The following is a 22,189-nucleotide window of genomic DNA, read 5'->3' on the forward strand; positions in this document are numbered from 1 at the left end:
CGAAAAATTAAGCAATTTCTTCAGTTGTGCTGAAAGTTGAAGGGCTGAAGGTCTCAGAAAGGTTTCAAATTGTGAGTCTTGAATAGCTCTATCAGACTAGAAAAGGACAAATTTCTAAAACACTTCCGGCCTAAATGCAGTTCAGCGAGTACTCCTGACTTCTGGTTAGGGATGTAGCCGAAAAAAATTGCACAAACATCAACGCATACAGACCGTCATTCCAAGAGAAAAGAACAAACAAGGTGTCCGGCTCCATGGCTAAATGGTTAGCGTGCTGGCCTTTGGCCATAGGGGTCCCGGCTTCGATTCCCGGCAGGATAGGGAATTTTAACCATAATTGGTTAATTTCGCTGGCACGGGGACTGGTTATATGTGTTGTCTTCGCCATCATTTCATCCTCATCACGACGCGCAGGTCCCCTCCGGGCGTTAAATCAGAAGACCTGCATCTGGCGAGCCGAACTTGTCTTCGGACACTCCCGGCACTTTAAAGCCGTACGCCATTTCATTTGAACAAACAAGGCCAACAGAAAAGTTTAATTGAGACCTCACATCCACTAATCCAATGGTCTCTTTCATAAGTATTTCTGTTGGAATAACGAACACACGACTTACGTTGTGTAGTTACATTCAGAGTTGCACATGGTTGTCCTTTATTTATAATTCTGCTTTCATTTTTCGTAAAAAAAAAGTACGCTAAATGTTTCTCTTAATAATCGTTCGATTACACAAGGTTTTGAAATCAATTGGGACTGCGCGGTAGAACCGCGTCACCTTACCGATGCCTGCTGAAATACTTTCTGTGATGTCATTTGAAAATCGCATCATTCCCGCATTTTCTTGGTTTGATATTTACACTACAACACACATATATCATCATATAGCACAGCCACGCACAAGCAAGAACTCCAGGATTTCACGGAATAGCAAATTATTCCCGACCACACGCGATAACGTACAGAATTCCACCTTGCACCACCCTCTTCACGGATGTTACTGTTCGTTCCGCATTAAAACCCCACGAAAGAGAGTGGCAATTAGTATCGTCACTAGTCAGCAATGCTCGAGTATCGATAACTGTGCGTTTCAATTTCTATTTAAAATGAATATTTATTTTTGTTGATAATACAAGGGATGAAACACATCGATCGCATGTATGGGAAATACGTCACTGATGCACTTTTTCCTTCACTCGTTTTCTTTTCTCATTCAAATTAACTTGTTTATATTATTTCTTCTGTAATGTGTTCGCTGGTCCAATGACCTTAGCAGTTTTTTTGTTTATTTTTGCAAAAATGTCCCCACCCAATATAAGGGCTTAAGTGAAACTCTACATTGACTCATATTAGCGCTCGTAGTGGCAGAAATGTGCAAACTGCTAATCTAATCGACCGGATAACAACGACTAAGAATACGATTTAATATTTAGGAAATAAAGAATATATTGTCATACTTTATTATATTTTACTTACCTAAAATTCGTAGCTCATGTCCCTAGGAGGTTTTCAGCGTTGAGTTCTTTTGACATTACATATTTCACTGATATTGTCTACATTAAGTTCCTCCTCCTCTCTGTTTCAGGCCAATCAGACAAGACAGAGCTGTCCCTGCTCAAAGAGGGGCTCTTTACCTAAACGTCCGCCTCTCAACATGGCGCAGTTCAAACTACCAAAGATCTGTGGCAATACCACGCCTAGAAATCCTGATATAACGTTTCAAACGCCTCTTAAAAAACAGGGCTGTACGACAGGTTTCCAGAGCAATGCTTCCAGCTGTGCGTGTCCTCCGTCGAAAGGCAAGTGGGAATGCCCGAAACCTGAGACGAACAACGTGGGAATGTTCCAACCGAGACCAGCCAACGCAGCGGATTGTTCATGCCCAAAGCCGGAACGTGGTTGTGGATGTTCCAAGAGTCCTCCACCAAGCCGGCCACCTTCTGTGGCCTCATGTTGCTGCAACAGTAGCTCTTCGATAGATGATCTATGTAACTATCCAATTCCGGAAGTCAGTGACATTAGACCAATGCTAGACTTGTACGATATCCCAAAGTGTGCTTGCACTCAAAAAGAAGTTTTTACAGCCCCCTGCGTAACGAGATACAACCCGGCCGTTGGACCTAAGCGCAAGTGTACGTGCACCCCACTGACCTCGAACCGGCGTGCCACAAGTCCGCCCTGCACCTGCTCGACGCTGCCCCGCACCAACAGCTCCACCATGCAGAAACTGGTAAGTCTCACATCTCAACAAACATTTGAGGCATGCACATGGGAAATGTAGTGAATGTTACGGAAGAAAAGAACTGTCTTGCCGGCATTGTGAAGCAGATTGTGTTGAACAAATATCATGTCAAACCAAGGAGTTATCCGTTTAACAGTTTAACACCCAAAGTTATGCTAATTATGTTTCCAGACAAAAATTATGCGTTGTAAGTGGACGTGTATGATTCGAGCACAAATTACACGGTAATTCATGCTATTTTTCATAAAATAGAGCCAGCCCGGCCAATAAGTCCTCTTCTTTCGGTTCGCTGGTCCCCTACCGAGTGGTTATAAGGACCGCCTTTTTTCAGGATGTTGTGCTCCTTCCTCGGTTCTCTTCACTGTCTTCACTGATGGAAGTTCGGCTCTTGAAACCCAAATCCAGTTTACACGGCTAATCTTAAAGTGTTGAGAAATTAACTATCTCTTGCTTTCCATGCCGAAGTTACAACAACCCCCGGGCGTCATCATGATCACAAGTTTAGCCTCTCTAATCATTTCCACAACTTCTTCTGGGACCATTGTTGGACATGAGTCATCAGTCCATAGACTGGTTTGATAAAGCTCTCCATGCCACCCTACCCTGTGCTAACCTTTTCATTCCTGCATAACTACTACATCCTATATCTTCTCTAATCAGCTTGTAATATTCGTACCTTGATCTACCCCTACCGTTCTTACCACTTACACTTCCCTCAGAAACCAACAGAACAAGACCTGGGTATTTTAAGATGTTTCCTATCATTCTATCTCTTCTTCTGGTCAAATTTAGCCAAATCCATCTCCTCTCGCCAACCCGACTCAGCATCACTTCATTCGTGATTCTATCTACCCATCTCACCCTCAGCACTCTTCTGTAACACCACATTTTGAAAGCTTCTATTCTCTTCCTTTCTAAGCTAGTTATCGTCCATGTTTCACTTCCATACAGTGCCACGCTTCAAACGAAGGTCTTCAAAAACATATTTCTAATTCCTATATCAATGCTCGAGGTGAACAAATTTCTTTCCCTAAGAAAGCTCCTCCTTGCTTGAGCTAGTCTGTATTCTATATCCTCCTTACTTCTGCCAGCATTAGTTATTTTACTACCCAAGTAACAATAGTCATCTACTTCCTTAAGACTTCATTTCCTAATCTAATATATCCTGCATCACCTGACTTTGTTCGACTGCACTCTGTTACATTTGTTTTGGACTTATTTTCATCTTGTATTCCTTCTTCAAGACTCTGTCCATACCATTCAGAAATTTCTCCAGATCTTTTGCAGAATCAGATAAAACAACAATATCATCGGTAAATATCAGGGTTTTGATTTCCTCTCCTTGAACTATGATTCCATTTCCAAATTCCTATTTGATTTCCTTTATTGCCTGTTCTATGTAAATATTGAAAAGGAGAGGGGACAAACTGCAGCCTTGCCTCACTCCTTTCTCGGTACCTGATCCCGATCACCGTCAGAATCTCAAACAGCTTGGTCCAGTCAACATTATCAAATGCCTTTTCTAGATCTACGAATACCATGTACGTGGGCTTGTCCTTCTTGATTCGATCCTCTAAGATCAGACGTAAAGTCAGGATTGCTTCACGTGTTCCCACATTTCTTCTGAACCCAAACTGATCTCCTCCCAACTCACTTTCTACTTGTCTTTTCATTCTTCTGTAAATAATACGTGTTAATTTTGTAGGCATGAAATACTAAACTAATAGCGCGGTAGTTTTCACACTTGTCAGCACCGACCTTCTTGGGAATAGGCATAACAATATTCTGCGAAAATCAGATGGCACTTCTGCATCATGAATCTTACACACTGAACGGAATAACATCTCCATGCTAGTTTCTCATAGCCTCCTGAAATCCCCTGTACATTTGAATGGGCATCGTCGCATTCGTTCTAATATTCATAATGTTCGTTAACTGGTACAGAGACCCAGTCCAGCCAAATGGACTGTATGGTGCTGCTATCTGTTGAAGAATATTTGCGCCATGAACAATACAAACTAGGAATAAGGAGTGTCCATGGAGCATCATCATTATACTAAATCTTCTACATTCTCTATGGACTTAAAAATAATGGTTCTAAAATATGTGTATTGGCATAAAATGAAAGCAATAACTATACATTCTAGTATTTTAGTAATATACTATGAGATTTTAGTGGCGTAAGTTATGAAAATACAGATTAAAATGTATGTCCATTTTATGGAACATGGGTACATGATGCGGTTATTTATTGTTCTACCGTAACCTCAACTTTTACACTGTACTCTGATGCTTTAGTAGCCATTGTAACATTTTAACCCAATAAATAGATGATAAATAAAAGTGATGTGCCGGAGATGTGAAAAGGACTTCTGAATCACTACAAACAACAACTATTTCTCAGAGTTCCATGAAAAGTGAGGACAAGACATGAAACCTCACATTATCATGTGCTCTATTTAACATTTGTTCTTTTCCTTGGCCGGTATTTACATTTACATTGAAAATGAAAACCTACAGCCTGTTTTCCAGTCACTGACCGGGTCCGGGATGGAATGAATGAAGCCCCATCTTGCACCGAGGATAGGAATTGTGCCGGCTGCCGAGGTCTGTCACACTCCTCTTGGGCAATGATTAATGACTAACAGATGAAATTAAATGATAATGGATAGTGTTTCTGGAATGACAGGGAAACCCGGATTACCCGGAGAAAAACCTGTCCCGCCTCCGCGTTTTCCAGCACAAATCTCTCATGAAGTGACCGGATTTGAATCATGGAACCCTGCGGTGAGAGACTGGCGCGCTGCTGCCTGAGCCACGGAGGCTTTACATTTACATCCTAATTGATTATTTTAAAATATCCGTTACAGTAGCAACTATGTAAGCGACTCCAACGTCTTCTTTTCAATTTTTTATTTCATTTTTGACAAATGTCTTGTATCACATTTTGTTGTTATGTTTATGCGCCTGTGAATTTACTCGATTTCCCTTTATTTTCTGTAAATTGATTGATATCTATTGAAATTCAATAAATAGTGGAATATTAAAAATTGAGAAATAAATAAGTTCACTTATATTTTTACCGAAAAAAACCAATGTCCATTTAAATGGGCAGTCCTCAGTTAAGCCCTTGGGCATCAACATTAAAAAATTACTCCATAACACTTCGTATTAACCTATTTCAATATCTATAAACAAGTTTCATCAAAATCGCTCAACCTGTACCACGTTGGGTCTCAGGAGGCTAAGGCAGTGAGTAATTCTGAGGGTATGTCATCAATTCCCGGTGTCTTGTTCCTACTTAGCTCTCTCAAAGCTCTGTCGAATTCTGACCTTATAATTGGGTCCCCCATGTCATCAGCATCAACAGCCTCTTCTTGCTCCAGAACACTATCATCTACTGCTTTACCTTGATACAACGGTTCGATATGTTCCTGCCATCTTTCTGACTTGTCTTCTTTCTATAGAAGTGTTTTTCCGTCTGAAGATTTAATATTCATGCACCTACTTTTCCCTTCTCCTAATGTTTCTTTGGTTTTCTTGTATGCAGCACATACCTTTCCTAGGGCCATACAACCTTCAACTTCCTTTCACTTCTCCTTCAGCTATTCTTCCTTAGCTGTCCTACTCTTTCTATCTACTTCATTCTTCAAGCACCTGTATTCTTTCTGCCCTCCTCATTTTTTTAATTCTTGTACTTCCGTCGTTCTTCAATCAGGTCTAATATCTCTTCACTTATCCATTGTTTCTTAGGTTATCTTTCCCTTCTTTCTAACTTCTCTTCAGCAGGTTTACTGATCTCATTCTTGATGACTGTCCATTCTTCTTCTACTGTATTTCCTTCAGCCTTTTCATTTAGTCCCTGTGTTACATGTTCCTTGAAACAATCCCTCACACTCTTTTCTTTCAACTTGTCTAGATCCCATCTCCTTGCATTCCTTCCTTTCTTCAATTTCTTCAACTTCAGATGGCACTTCATGATCAACAGGTTGTGGTCAGAGTCGACGTCTGCTCCTGGGAAAATCTTGCAATGCAACACCTGGTTTTTAAATCTCCTCCTAATCATAATGAAGTCTATTTGATACCTTCCTCTGTCTCCAGGTCTCGTCCATGTATACAGCCGTCGTTTGTGGTGTTTGAACCAAGTGTTAGCCAGGACTAAAATGTGATCGGTGCAGAATTCAACAATCCGGCTTCCTCTTTCGTTCTTTTATCCCAATCCGAATTCTCCTACTGTATTACCTTCTCTTCCGTGTCCCACCACTGCATTCCAGTCTCCCATCACAATTAGATTCTCATCACCTTTTACATACTCTATTAAATCTTTTATTTCTTACACACGTAATACCTGATTATAAAAACAAAGGACTAGTATGAACACTATGTCAACATGCTGGCAATAATGACTTACCATTTTGAATGGAATCGGTTTCGGAGGCATTCTGGCGACTGAAATATAACTATGACGAACAAGGTTTACACGCAGTTGACTGTCAACATATTGCAAAGATTATACCTAATTCCATGAGAGGCACGGTCTGACTTACTATCTTCTCCAAGCCAAACCTCATGGGTTGAACAATGGTTCCATTTTGCGTCAATCGTTGAAACTAATCTACTGCACCATTTAATTTGCTACCTCTCCCATGTTACTGGCATGAGCGCTTACTACTTTCTCAGTGAAAAATCGAAATTTCAATTATTTATTCTTTTACTTACTACATTTACCTTTATTACAAGTCATTAATCTCATATTTGGTCCGTATTGACGACAGTGATTACATATAATATAATATAATATACATATATATAATATACATTAACATATATATTTTTTAGACTAGATTATGAGATTGACCTACAATTGTTTTAACTTGTTGTTTATAAGATTTACTTATAACTTTTTAATAATGGTATCAAAAAAAAACGTTTAATGTCACATTTTATTCCAATCTTATATGATTGATTATTGTAAGACAGTCTTAAATGTAACTATTATTTTTAAAGTTGTTCATAGTGCTGATGATGCCCGTTAAGAAGGGCGAAACATGTTCACGATTTTTCAATTATTTATGATCATTTAACCACAATAGTTGTAATTGTAAGTATTGACTAGGTTGACATTAAACAAATATTTTTTTTAAAAAATTATATGTACATTTACCTTGCCATTGGGATGAGGGCTTACTATTTTCTCCGTGAAAAACGAAATTTCAATTATTTATTCTCTTACTTACTACATTTCCCATGTCACTGGCATGAGCGCTTAGTATTTTCTCCATGAAAAAACGAAATTTCAAATGTTTATTCTTTTACTTACGGTACTACCTTTCCCAAGTCATTGGCATGAGCACTTACTACTTTCTCCGTGAATAACGAAATTTCAATTATTTATTATTTTACTTACTACCTTCCCATGTCAACGCCTCATTTGATTCAGAAAAACTTTAAGATAACGAGTTAGCAGAGAGAAGTACATCTCACTTTGATTATTCCCAAATTTCAAGTTTTACATAACTCTTTTTTAACTTTACAAAACTTAGTTTAATATTTCCCCTGTGCTGTTCATTTTAACTTCGCAGCACGTTCATGCTATACATATCTCAGTTCCATTGGAAAATCTCAGTTTCGAATTAATGATCGCAGACAGTAGGGATCATCATGTATTATCCTAAATGTTGGTACAAACATTTACAATAAATCTGTTCGCATTATACAAAGTATCCTTGAAAAAGGTTTCAATATTTTCAGAGGAGAGATCATGCAAAAAACGAAGGAAATAATGTCCTAAAACCATTGGTCTCAGACCCAGTATCTTTAGCGGTATGGTCCGCTATCACTACAATCAACGATCACGATGTTGAAATAATTTACGGAGGGTCGTGCAAATGTGATACATGCATGATGGGGCACCGACTCGTTTTCATCTTAGGATTAGGTGACATCCAAGGCCCCTTTTACACTACGACACTGGTGGCGACACAATGTTGTATCTACAAACACGCTCACACGAAATGCTGTCAATTGTGTACAGCTTTATTTGCAAATAACACACACACTAATAACTGCTCTCTTGAACGAAACACTGCAACGAAGAAGGAGAAGAAGAAGACTACAACATTTGCATGTCAACCAACTATCAACTCAACGAAGTTCAAATACTTAACTTCAAACACTAGGCTAAAGACATCCACTTAAAATCTCGTTAAACAACTCAACTCCCAAGACTGTCTCTTTATACACATTGTCTGGCCAGGCTTCTAGAAGAATATGACACAATATGTTTTCTCGTAATTTCGAGTCTCCAATAGAATATTTACAATGAAAGGAATTTTCTACACAATTCCAGAAGCCAGATGCGTTGTACAACATCACACTGGTTTTATACATCATATCTACAGGTAATAATAAATTATGACGTGTTCTTACATTAAATAAATTCATATTAATATAGGCTACATACAGCAGATGTTTCATGACATAACCTCATAAATCATGCTATCACGATTTATACCAAATAAAGTCCGTACATAACTACGTAAATAATAATACTAATAAATGTAAACAACATAATAGCCACACCTCACAAACAATAATAATAATAATCTTCATCATCGAGCTCGATATTTCCACTATTTACCCATGGGTTAAAGAATATTTTCCAAGTTATACTAGTCCATTACACTTGTATCAACCAGTTGACGCCAGCGTTAGGTTATATGGAGCTTATTATATTAGGGACACTGGTGGCGCCAAGAGAAAGTGGTGTCCGGTTGGTGGACGAGCGCGGCAACCGCTCGGAACACCGATGGTGTCTGGAACACCCGCCGGGCATTGCTTTTAATGCAACCTATCGTACTAGGACACTAGTGGCGCCACCAGAAAGTGGTGTCCGGTTGGTGGACGAGCGCGGCAACCGCTCGGAACACGAATGGTGCCTGGGAACACCCGCCGGACATTACTTTTAATGCAACCCATCGAACTAGAACACTGGTGACGACACCTGGTTGTGACATATTCCGTCCTCAATCAGTTCCACTCAAGGTGTTCTCATTTCTACATTGTGCTCATGATGGCTGAGCGAAACGTTATAAAGAAGAGTAGTGCTAGGGAAACGATGAAAGAGTTTGCTAATTTAATAGATAAACAAGTGAATATAGACAACTTAATAGCCCTAGTTAAAAAATACCTAGTAATCTGGAACAATGCAACCGACCAGTGCAGTGATAGAAATGCTAAAACAAATGTGTGGAACGAAATGTTGGTGTATTTCCTACACGATTTTGAGGACAAGGATGTTGCTGACAGGAATATTTTAGGAATATTTAATTTCTCAAATCACGTCCTGACTTGAGGGCAGTCATTTTCAATTCTGAATAATTTTTAATATACATTTTCGAATGGTGTTTCGTTTAGAAATCAACAAAATCACGTTATAAGTAGAACTAGCAAAAGTAGGTCCTCGCTTGTTGACGTCATCTTTTAAAATGGATCTATACATGATTTCTAGTGGCGACACCTTCATTGCCACCAGTGTCCCCATCACCGTCCTAGTATCATAGAGGCCTAACATGGATTTTCCATGATCGATGGATTGGTCGGAACGGCCAATAAATCGGGCTGCCCGTTCGCCTGACTTTCATCCTTTAGATTTTTGGCTCTTAGGACGTAAGGAGCATGGTGTGTGCGGTCCCCATAAATCATGTGGATAGACTACGAGAACGAGTGTTCAATACCTGTGATGCAATCCAGCAACAGCCAGGGTGTTGAAACAAATGTATGATTCCATGCGACGTAGTGTGGAAGGCTGCATCGCAATGGATGGCGGTTACAACGAGCGCATGTTGTGAGGATTAGATCAAGGGCATGGTGGTAGTGGGCCATAACTCCTAACATACTATCTTTATATGAGCTTTTTCTTTCGTATGCTGCGTGCTACCCCCTCTGTAAATATTGTAACACTTTTCAGTGACACCTTGTATAAAGAAAAATTGATACTCATTGTATTTGGAACATGTATTATCTAATAAAGTCCAAATTTTCGATGTATTTGCAATGGAATTTAACAAACAAATCGTACCTGATATGTTTATAAAGAATTATTTCGTGGACTACTTGAAGTGTTATCTCTAATAGGTTTCAAAAAACCCTTTTCGGTTAATATTTAGTACGCACTTCCTGAAAATTTCATGACAAAACTTGGATTACATAAAAAGACCTGTTAATTCATATCAATAATTTACTGGCTTTTCCAGCTCCACGGCTAAATGGTTAGCGTGCTGGCCTTTGATTCGAGAGCTCCTGGGTTGGATTTACGGCCGAATCGGGGATTTTAACTTTCAAACGTTAATTCGTATCGCTGTGTTAGAATTCATGATAGGTAGGGCCCCATCTCAACACAAACACAGGTCGCCTGCACCCGGCGACACGCCATTACACTGATATTTACAGTCATTAATAAATTGGCTGGTGGCTTTAAGTACAATTCGAACCAAAGATTTTCATTTTAACAATTCGACATGCATAGCCCGAACGGCGGACGCACTGACAGCTCACCTTTCACTTGGCTCCACGCGCGCAGTCAATTCACACAGCCAATTAGTTTCGAAAATAGGGCTCTTGACTATCACAACACACGACTGATGTTCACATGGTTCGACTCCAGACGAATCCCATATCTCATTCTCGGTCAACACAGTCAATTCAGTTAACTTACAGTCAACGTGGCTGCTCCAAACAGTGAACTACTTAACCAGCACTCCTCTCCAACATTATAATTACACGCAACACCGCCCACACTGAAAGGCGTCCATACAACACTACAATGACGAGCCTGTTTTATATTCCCGGGGATCAAACTTTTCGGGATGCGGCCGGAGCGAGAATATTCTAGTTACGCCTTCTAGATGGGAAATATGGCACTGTGTCCGTGGTCAATGGTATTCCCAATTCCTCTAATTAATTAGGCCGGTTAAAGTACGCCCGTAGTCAGGTCAGTTTAAGGGGAAGAGACCGACTGTCTCCCATCACTAGCTTCTCTACTGTTGAGAATAAGAGGTAGTCCCCGTCCCGATAAGCAGCTGCACTACGCGAAACACAACAGATAACATTCCAAGACAATATTCATCCGGAAGTGTGAATAAAATGTGCAGTATGAAACTACTCGGAAATATAGAATTAAATTAAAACATAAATATCAATATAAATATCGACTGAGATACTACAGGATCATGGTAGCAAACCCTTTCCACAGTAGATTTAAGCGTGTATTACTCGCGCGCTATCAAGCGTCTAGGTTCGCGTCACATTGATCGATGTTTCTTTCTTTCGAGGCCCTCGGTTCCGTTCAGAGGGTTCCGGGTTTGATTCCCGGCCGGGTCGGAGATTATAATCGCGTCTGATAAATTCTTCTGTCTCGGGGACTGGGTATTTGTCCCAACACTTTCGTCCTCATATTCACACAACAGACTATTTGTCACGTGCTAGTTTACATAGATATGAAATGAGTCACTTAACATTGGCATCACTCGACACAGCACAATTCGCTAGAGGTGCTCACCAGGCAGCAACTAAACATATTGCAGAGTGTGCGCCTGTAAGTGCGGCAACCCAACATACAATAGAGTATGCGCCTGCCCACGTGGCAATCCAACATACAGCAGATTTTGCGGCTGCTACTGCGGTAACCCAACATACGGCAGAGGATACGCCTGCCCGTGCAGCAACCCAACATACGATAAACACCTGACAGTGCGGCAACCCAACATACAGCAGGGTTGCGCTTGCTATGCGGTAACCCAACATATTATAGTAGAGTATGCGCCTGCAAGTGCGGCAATCCAACATACAGTAGAGTATGCGCCTGCTCGTGCGGCAACCCAACGTACAGAAAGATATGTACCTGAAACGGCCAATACATCTGAGCAATGCCATCCCTTACAAACCCCTTGACAACTGTTCCACGAGCTCCACAAGAGTATGTGACACGTGATACATAGATTTGAGTATGGGCACTGAGTGACTGTAGTATAGGCTACCCGCCGAACGTGTATCCCCCTTACTTTCTTGCCTTCACTCCCATCACCTGTAAGCACCATTCTGATCTGAGACTGCAGCAAAGTAAACTTTCCACGAAATAACAATTTGATTGATACCGGGAATACCGTGGGTGTATTCTGCTGTCTCGTCCCCAGTGATCGGAGAGAACTGCATCCGACACAATATTCTACCTTTCTCCTAGTTGAAAATTTTGCTCCGTTTTTAACAGAAAGTGGAACGTCTTAAGAGATCTTAGCAAGCCAAACTAACAAATCGCTTATATGACAACCCCGTGGTGTACCTCTTAACGGGCTATTTCGCTGAACAGTAGTAGAGGTGCCACTTTTTCCTTTGTATAATATTTTGGACTTTATTCCATAAAACGAGACATACACAGAATATTTAGCGTATTACTGAATACATTCCCGTCCACTTTCACGGGTTCTTTTTTTGGTTCTAGGATTGGTGTGACGACCGCTAATTCGACGGGAAGCCTTACAGATCAGTTCACACGGTGTAGGTGTTCGGCGAGTAGCCTATACTACAGTCACTCGGCGCTGCCCCGACAATACGCAGAAGCAGTTGTGCTTAACTAGATCATAGGGGGAAGAAAAAACAGGATCCATGATAGCCATGCCAAGAGGAGCACCTCGAGAAATATAGGGGTAAGTAGTTCTGGTGGCAATATATTGACTGAGTGGTAGTGATAGTTATTTATTTCAAGAGTTTAAGAGGAAGTACAACTAGGCAACAACCAAACAAACTTAAGGGCAGATCATGGCAAAAAATTGCGGAAAAATGCAATAAAATATATGTATACAAAAGGTATTTCAACCTGATACAAAATCATTAGTAGTTTTTAATCCAAATTTCGAGGCCTTGCTTGAGCTATGCCACCAGTTCTGTAACAAGATTTCCAAAGAAGAATTCTGGCAAGTGTCCTGGTATGTAAGAGACTCAAGATGCCTGTAATTCGGCAGGCATCCTTCAGTCCATTTAACCGTGTTTAGTGAACATTTCAGCGGAGAATAGTCAAAATTTAGGTAGTTCAGGATAGCAGGACTACCGGTTTGAGAATAATAAATGTGTCGTTGCTGAGACAAGCAATGAGGTCAATTTTCATTGGAAAGAAAGTTGAACATGTGATATTATTCTTACTCTTCTTAATGATCCTCAGCTCTTCGTCTCCTCCTCGTCTTCTTTGTTGCTCTTTTTAAGTTTCACACATTTCATAGGTAACCACACGGTCTTAATTAAACTGGGCATCCACTTCAATCATCAAACAGTCACCCGTGAGCTGCATTTAGGGCTGATTCCTTATCTGTTGTTTATTTGGTATTTTCTTAAATAAATTCAAAGAATTTGGAAATGTAACGAACGTCTCCCTTGGTAAATTATTCCATTCCATAACTCTTCTTCCTATAAACGAATATTTGCCCTCATCTTTCCTCTTGAACTTCAAATTTATCTTTATATGAATATTTTTCCTACATTTAAAACCGTGACTCAAACTTATTCGTCCACTAATGTTATTCCACGCCATCTCTCCACAGCTCGGAACATGCCACATAGTCGAGCATCTCGTCTCCTTACTTCCAAGTCTTTCCAGCCCAAAACTATGCAGCATTTTTCTAACACTATCCATTTGTCGGAAATCGCCCAGAACCGACCGTACTGTTCTCATTAAGTTCACAACTGGATTCAAAGTTAATAGCAAAACTGAAAATAAATTTGAAATGTGTTAACATTTATAGTTATTTAAAAGGTAAAGACACATTTCGAGCTAATCAAGGTCCACTCCATCAAACGTGTTCACAAGTTTCCTAAGTGACATCTCTCCGAGTTTTTGAAAAATGTACCTGAGTGGTGTAGTAAGTAAAATAGAATATAAAATGTGTTAGTGTTCGAACCCCACTATCGGCAGCCCTGAAGATGGTTTTCCGTGGTTTCCCATTTTTATATCAGGAAAATGGTGGAACTGTACCTTAATTAAGGTCAGGACCGCTTTCTTCCCACTCCTAGGCGTTTCCTGTCCCGTCGTCCCCATAAGACCTACCTGTGTCGGTGCAACGAAAAGAAAATTTAAAGGCAATAACGTTATTATGTAGAGTGCTCAAAAATGTCTCAGTTTTCTCCCACTTTCTCCCTTAACGCAAAGAAGAAGAACAATAAGAATCGAGGCCGTCGGATCCTTGGAAAAATAAAGGTAAAAATGAAAGTAAAAGTCTGGTCATCCCTCGCTTAAGAGGGTAAGGGTCAGAGAACGTGGATAGCGAGGAGCCTGAACCAGTAGGGGTCCTGTAGTCACCAAATTGAGTGTTCCTAGTTCACCCCTTAATGCTGATTTGTCTGGCTGGTTGAGGCGAATAGTTCGTTCGTGTTGCTCGCCACGGGTACCAATCGGCCGGAATGTTTGGACAATGTATACCTTGCCGCAAGTACAGGAAACGTAAAGAATTTCACCGTATCTCATTGGCAAAAAGCCTCTACCATGTTTACAAGCATCAATGGTAACATCATTATCTATTTCTCATTTTACTATGCTGACCATCGCACTCTCTTACGAAGACAGACTGGGCAAAAATCTATTTTTATCTAATGTATAGATTTTCGTGAAATTTTCAGAATAGGAAAAGTATTCCAGAAACCTAAAAATACCATTTTCAATAGATCGTGAAGGAATGAGTTCTTTTTAAAATTCCAAATCTAGTTTTGGTAACATTCCATTGCTATTTCATTTACATTTTTAATTTACTAGAAAATAGGTGTTCAAAAAAGCGCTGTGTACAGTACGATTTATATTCAGAGCTGTATTATATTTTATATTTGTACTAAAATTAGGACATAATGATCCCCACTAAAAGAATAAATTATGCGATCAAAAATTTCATAAGTAGATTTTCTAATATCTATGATACGTATAGCATAAATTATTTATAAAGTTAAACAGAATATTACAGAAGAAAAATCAAATGAATTTTGTGCCTCGGATACAGAAATTGAAATCTGTCTGCAGAATCAAAAGGGTATAGAAATCTCCACGTCGAGGAATTTAGACGCAAGTATCTGGATATGATTACTGAACAGTTCTAAACAATAGACAGCGCGAAGGTTCAGTATTGTAAACGTTCCTGACTCACTTGTTTACTTTAAATATATAAATCTGAATTAAAATGAAAAATATGAAAATGAATATTCATTAAATAAAATACACAATCGTTGGACTTGTACTCACTTAGTTCATACCTGATTACTTACACATACGTTATTTGATGGGCACCAGCTACAACACAGTGCAGCAATAATAGAATGAGAATCTTTAATATCTCTAGGGAGTGGGGTAATAAGCTTACTTTTGACAACATACCATATAAGTTCTGGGAAAAGGAGATTGTCGTTTTGTTTCGTCATTAAATTTGAGGTTATATAATTCTACCCTTGAAATAAAACCATAAATTAATTTGATAGAACAAAATATATTCTTGTAATTATTTCCATAAAAATAGTAAGACTGGCTGCGATAAAACAGATGAGAATATAAAATTATGACATTATAACTGAAAGAAACTCGGCATTAAATTTGAATTCTTCTTGACCGGACATTTTAAACTTATCTTCACTGGTTCACTTGACTGTACCTTCAACATTCTGAGTGTAATTCTGACGTATTCCTTTGAGTTGGTGTTTTGCTGTAGGTGTATCAAGCCTAATTTGGTGATGTATCCTTTTTGTTTCACTGACGACTAAGTATCCATGTGACTGCTTCTTCTCCAGCCAGATGACTGACTACTATCATCTTAGTACAACACTTCTTGGCAATTGTCTCCATCCATATGACTTCTTGGCAAGTCTGTCCTTCTATATGACTACATGGCAAGTCTCTCCGTCCATATGATTGACCGACCAACTGTAGCCTCACTCTCCCAATGACTCCAACTAACTGATCGACTGAGGCCTCTCCTTCCCTTTGACTCACTCACTGTTCACTATCCATTTGACTGAAGCTATAAGACGCTGGTCCTAGTATTTATACCCTTTAGTTGACACACCTACGCAATCTCCAGAAATAACTATGATATACTCCCACCCGGCTCCAAATGTTACATACTATATTGCGCCATCCTGAGGGGGGTTCTTTCTTGCACCATATTGGGCGACCTATCAATTGCTCCGGCTATTTTCTCCTCAACCATCCATCACTTCTACAGATCATTAAATAGATCAATGCATTTAATAAAAATGATGCTAAGTGTCGGTAGCTATGCTCGCTTCTAATATTCATTGTATAAACAGTTACCGCATCATAAAATTTAAGCGATATCGTAATCTTCATTTTTCTTATCACATTTATTGATATGATAATCCTTAAATTGCCACGCGACACCTCTCAGGGATAATTAAATTGCATCTGTGAACCGTATAATTTTTACGTGAGATCAACTGGAACCCCACATTTCCTTTTTAATAAATTACCATCGATACCATTTGTCCTCCAGAATCGATGCCAAGTTTTCCAAGTCCAATCATTCGATGAAAAGAAAAGAAAATAAATAAAATATTCTTTTAATGAATTAATTCAAAATCATTTATATCATAATGATATTAGCCTATCTCCTAAAATAATAACATCTAAATTGGATAATCTATAATTTATTTCATGATTCTAGAATCATAAAAGAAAATCTGATAATATTTATTGACATCAATTATCTTCCTCCTCTCTATAAAAAAAATTTAAATTTAATCTATCTTCGATTTGATTCAACTATTCCTCTTGCATTAATTATGCGCATCACAAAAATAAAGGATAAATTCTCTTAATTACATAAATCGAAAGTACATATTCTATCTGTTGAAGACGTAGTATAACATTCTCTCAAACTGATTATCTCATAATAATAATAATAATAATAATAATAATAATAATAATAATAATAATAATAATAATAATAATAATAATTAATTGATAAGCAGAAAAAGTTAATATGGGTTAGAAAATAAATCTAAGTCCCTAAGCCTTAGTAAACTTCATAATAAATATGCTTAATCTGAGTCCATCAGTTCTTGTTTCTTTCTTTTAAAAAAATGCCTATTTTCATCATTATCAAATTGATATTCTGTCATTAACACACGCGTATCTTCCGATGTTATAGCGTTAGCAATCGCAAGTAAGTTCCAAATATATATATATATCAGCTCAAAATGGCTATTTCATATATATATATATCGTTCATTAAATGAGAAATATTGGTCACCTTGACCATGTCATTTGGTTAAAATATTCAAATAACATCTTAAAATTAAATGTAGGTATCGTGTAAAGATCAATTATTATCGTAGTTCAAATAGAAATTATACCTAACATGATTTATGGTTTCACCAATATCCAATCAGATATCAAAAATTCCATAGGAATGCATTTGGTAACCTATTTTATTTAATTGTGGTAGAGATTTAAATTATGAAATTGTTCTATGAATTAAATACATTCTCGACACCAAACTTCAAACAATATTCAGTACAACGTTGACATATTCTCTATGAAGACAACAATTTTCCCTTCTTTTATTTCTTATATGGATATTTAATATGAAGACAGTTTACGGTAACCCACATACGAAATCTACCATGTATTTCATTGTATTCGTGTGCCACTAACCCAATATATCTCGCATTACCATATTAATATCTTGCCACATATGTCAAACATCACCACTGGCCAGTAATACGCCGTATTTACCGCCAAAATTATCCATAAGCATATCTATCTTTCCATTTACCAATATTAATTACCATAATATATCATTATTCATTCCCACAAATATATCTCAGCGAATAATTATTCGTAAATCCACATCAGCATGCCACTCAAATGCTAACTTCCCTACGTAAACATTTATCATTTCCAACAAGGCGGAAAATCATCTTATCATCTCATTCATGTACTGCAACGGTACACTTTTGGGTTAGATTTCATATGTAATACACATAAACACGTTATCCCGAAAATGAAACACATATATAAACTAAACAAGTTAATATTTACTCACATGTCATCGCGTCCTAACAGCAACCAAATATTAGTTACTCAGAAATAAACCATCTTCTTTAAAAATATTAAATCTGGGATACGTCTCTTTGTATACGTTGTTTCAACACCCATAATGGTTGAAAATCACACTCTAAATCTCTCCTTGTTCAATTATAAACATTCCTATATTATGTCATTGATTGTAAACTTTGGAAGAAATACCTACTCCCATAATAATAAATCAACTAGGACAATCTCATTGCAAAGATAACATCGACTGAGATTTCATCACGAAGAACTGCGTAAGAAACAACATACCAATGTTCACTACAAATATATGAATACTACATCAACGACACATCAATTTCAAGATAATAAAGTAATTCTTTGGAACTTAGCTTGCGGCTGCTGACGTTAGATGACTGGGTTAAGCTTCGATGTTGTCATCTTAGGACTGCGTAGATCGTCTCCAACATCCGTTACGTCACCATCAGGTTGTAGTTTTGGGACCCGGGATAGTAGAAACAGCTGGGCGGTCTACGTCGGAAAGTCAGCTCCATCTCCGATTTAGCCTCTCTTGTTGTAGCCGTTAGTCATATGTGAAAGAAACATTTCCAAAATGGCAATTAATATCACGTCCATACTCTTGAGAATGAGAATCTAGATTATATCTCTGATTCAGGTTATTAAATCAGTAATTCAATGTTAATTCCTTGTGACAGATTTTAACAGGTAAAAATCATCAAATTAGCTTTTAAAAAAAATTTTATCCAGCTAATCAACCTATAATGCGTTAAACTTGACTTGATATCTCGTAACGGCCTTCGGTCTATATTCCGACTACTGTCCGGATACTATTCAACTTGCTCTGTATTTCCGTCACGATATTTGTTTAGCTATAGGTGTAATTCAAATATTTCTTCACTGTGCAGGTTCTTCAGCTCTTAATAACTGAAATATCTCCCTTCTTCTTTCTGCGAGGATTATTTTTTTCTCGTGGATAAATTTACGTCGTAGTTTTGCGTACCAGATTTTTTTTATTGTTCAACTGCTTCTTCTTTTTTTAACAATTTTAAAAACCTTCTATTATTTTTTTTATCACGGCCGCATGGATCCTTTATAACTTTCCGTCTCACGCCGTGACCTAGGCATACTTAATTCGCCAAATGAACATCTTTGCCGTCATGTGCATGGCCTCCTTGGTTTTATACGTTCGTATTATACACTGACTGACAGAGCAAATGCAACACCAAGAAGGAGTGGTCAGAACTTTATGCCAATTGCAGGGTAGACTGACGTCACTGAGGTATGCTCATGATGTGAAATGCGCCGCTGTGCTGCGCACGTAGCGAACGATAAATGGGACACGGCGTTGGCGAATGGCCCACTTCGTACCGTGATTTCTCAGCCGACAGTCATTGTAGAACGTTTTGTCGTGTGCCACAGGACACGTGTATAGCTAAGAATGCCAGGCCGCCGTCAACGGAGGCATTTCCAGCAGACAGACGACTTTACGAGGGGTATGGTGATCGGGCTGAGAAGGGCAGGTTGGTCGCTTCGTCAAATCGCAGCCGATACCCATAGGGATGTGTCCACGGTGCAGCGCCTATGGCGAAGATGGTTGGCGCAGGGACATGTGGCACGTGCGAGGGGTCCAGGCGCAGCCCGAGTGACGTCAGCACGCGAGGATCGGCGCATCCGCCGCCAAGCGGTGGCAGCCCCGCACGCCACGTCAACCGCCATTCTTCAGCATGTGCAAGACACCCTGGCTGTTCCAATATCGACCAGAACAATTTCCCGTCGATTGGTTGAAGGAGGCCTGCACTCCCGGTGTCCGCTCAGAAGACTACCATTGACTCCACAGCATAGACGTGCACGCCTGGCATGGTGCCGGGCTAGAGCGACTTGGATGAGGGAATGGCGGAACGTCGTGTTCTCCGATGAGTCACGCTTCTGTTCTGTCAGTGATAGTCACCGCAGACGAGTGTGGCGTCGGCGTGGAGAAAGGTCAAATCCGGCAGTAAATGTGGAGCGCCCTACCGCTAGACAACGCGGCATCATGGTTTGGGGCGCTATTGCGTATGATTCCACGTCACCTCTAGTGCGTATTCAAGGCACGTTAAATGCCCACCGCTACGTGCAGCATGTGCTGCGGCCGGTGACACTCCCGTACCTTCAGGGGCTGCCCAATGCTCTGTTTCAGCAGGATAATGCCCGCCCACACACTGCTCGCATCTCCCAACAGGCTCTACGAGGTGTACAGATGCTTCCGTGGCCAGCGTACTCTCCGGATCTCTCACCAATCGAACACGTGTGGGATCTCATTGGACGCCGTTTGCAAACTCTGCCCCAACCTCGTACGAACGACCAACTGTGGCAAATGGTTGACAGAGAATGGAGAACCATCCCTCAGGACACCATCCGCACTCTTATTGACTCTGTACCTCGACGTGTTTCTGCGTGCATCGCCGCTCGCAGTGGTCCTACATCCTACTGATTCGATGCCGTGCGCATTGTGTAACCTGCATATCGGTTTGAAATAAACATCAATTATTCGTCCGTGCCGTCTCTGTTTTTTTCCCCAACTTTCATCCCTTTCGAACCACTCCTTCTTGGTGTTGCATTTGCTCTGTCAGTCAGTGTATATATATATTCTGAAATCACGGCCTATTTCACTTAATATATGCGTTCTTTTTAGATGTATGGCCCAATTCCGTAATCTTCGCGATCTCATTACCGTGCATGGCAAACTTTTAATGTCGTATGACAACCTTCATTCCGTTATTAGGACGATGAAAACGGTACAATATTGAAATTACCTGGGGCGGCTGTAGGATCTCCAAAAAAATGAGCTCACCGCTAAATGCACACGATGACAGAGCGATGACTGGGCAGTTACGCTAGCAGTATTACCCAAAGTTGTAATGTCACAAGTTATTACACACGATACTTCCACGTCTGATATACAACAACTCTTACTGTACATTTTTTAGTGTTAAAGTACACGCATATATATATGTAACAATTTAACTTCTATCACGCAAGCAATAATCATTGTATAATTGAATTGAACAATAATAATAACACAGATATCACCTTGTAACGAGATTTGAAACCGTTACAGTATATAGAAATAGAATGCGTGATATACATTGATGCTGTAGTAGAAACAAAAAGAGAATGTCTGGGAACAACTGTGTGTAAAGAGAGGATAAAAGTGAACATCTTGGTGGAATGATGAAGTGACGGCACAAGAGAAGGCTTATCAGATATGGCTCAAAACAAGCACTGGTGTAGACAGATCGTTGTACGTAGAAAACCGGGAAAAAGTTGTTCAATCCAAGAAGAATTCGTGGGAAGATTTCGGTTATAACCTGGAAAGGCTAGGTCAAGCGGCAGGGAAATCTTTCTGCACAGTAATCAAGAATATGAAATACGGTGGGAAGTAAATTAATAGTTTTTTCCGGGAAATCAGGTGAACCATTAATAGATCCTAGTGAATCACTGGACAGATTGAAGGAATATTTCGAAAATATTCTCATCGTAAAAGGAAATATTTCTGGTGACGCCGCGAACAACCGAGCTCATGGGGAGGAGGACAATGGTGTTGGTTAAGTTACGCGTAAGTAAGTGGACAGGATGATAAATAAACTCCATTGACATAAAGTAGCAAGAAGAGATGAATTTAGACCAGAAATGGTGAACTATAGTAGGAAGGCATGGATGAAATGGCTCCATAGATTAATTAGATTGGCACGGAATATTAGTGGGGGTTCTTTAGACAAAAGCAGTAATTGCACCTATTTATAAGCAAGGGAACAAGAAGGATTGCAACAACTATCGAGGTATCTCACTGATCGGTACACCAGGCAATGTGTTCACG

This window comes from Anabrus simplex, chromosome 5 (assembly GCF_040414725.1).
Source record: "Anabrus simplex isolate iqAnaSimp1 chromosome 5, ASM4041472v1, whole genome shotgun sequence".
Classification (NCBI taxonomy): domain Eukaryota; kingdom Metazoa; phylum Arthropoda; class Insecta; order Orthoptera; family Tettigoniidae; genus Anabrus; species Anabrus simplex.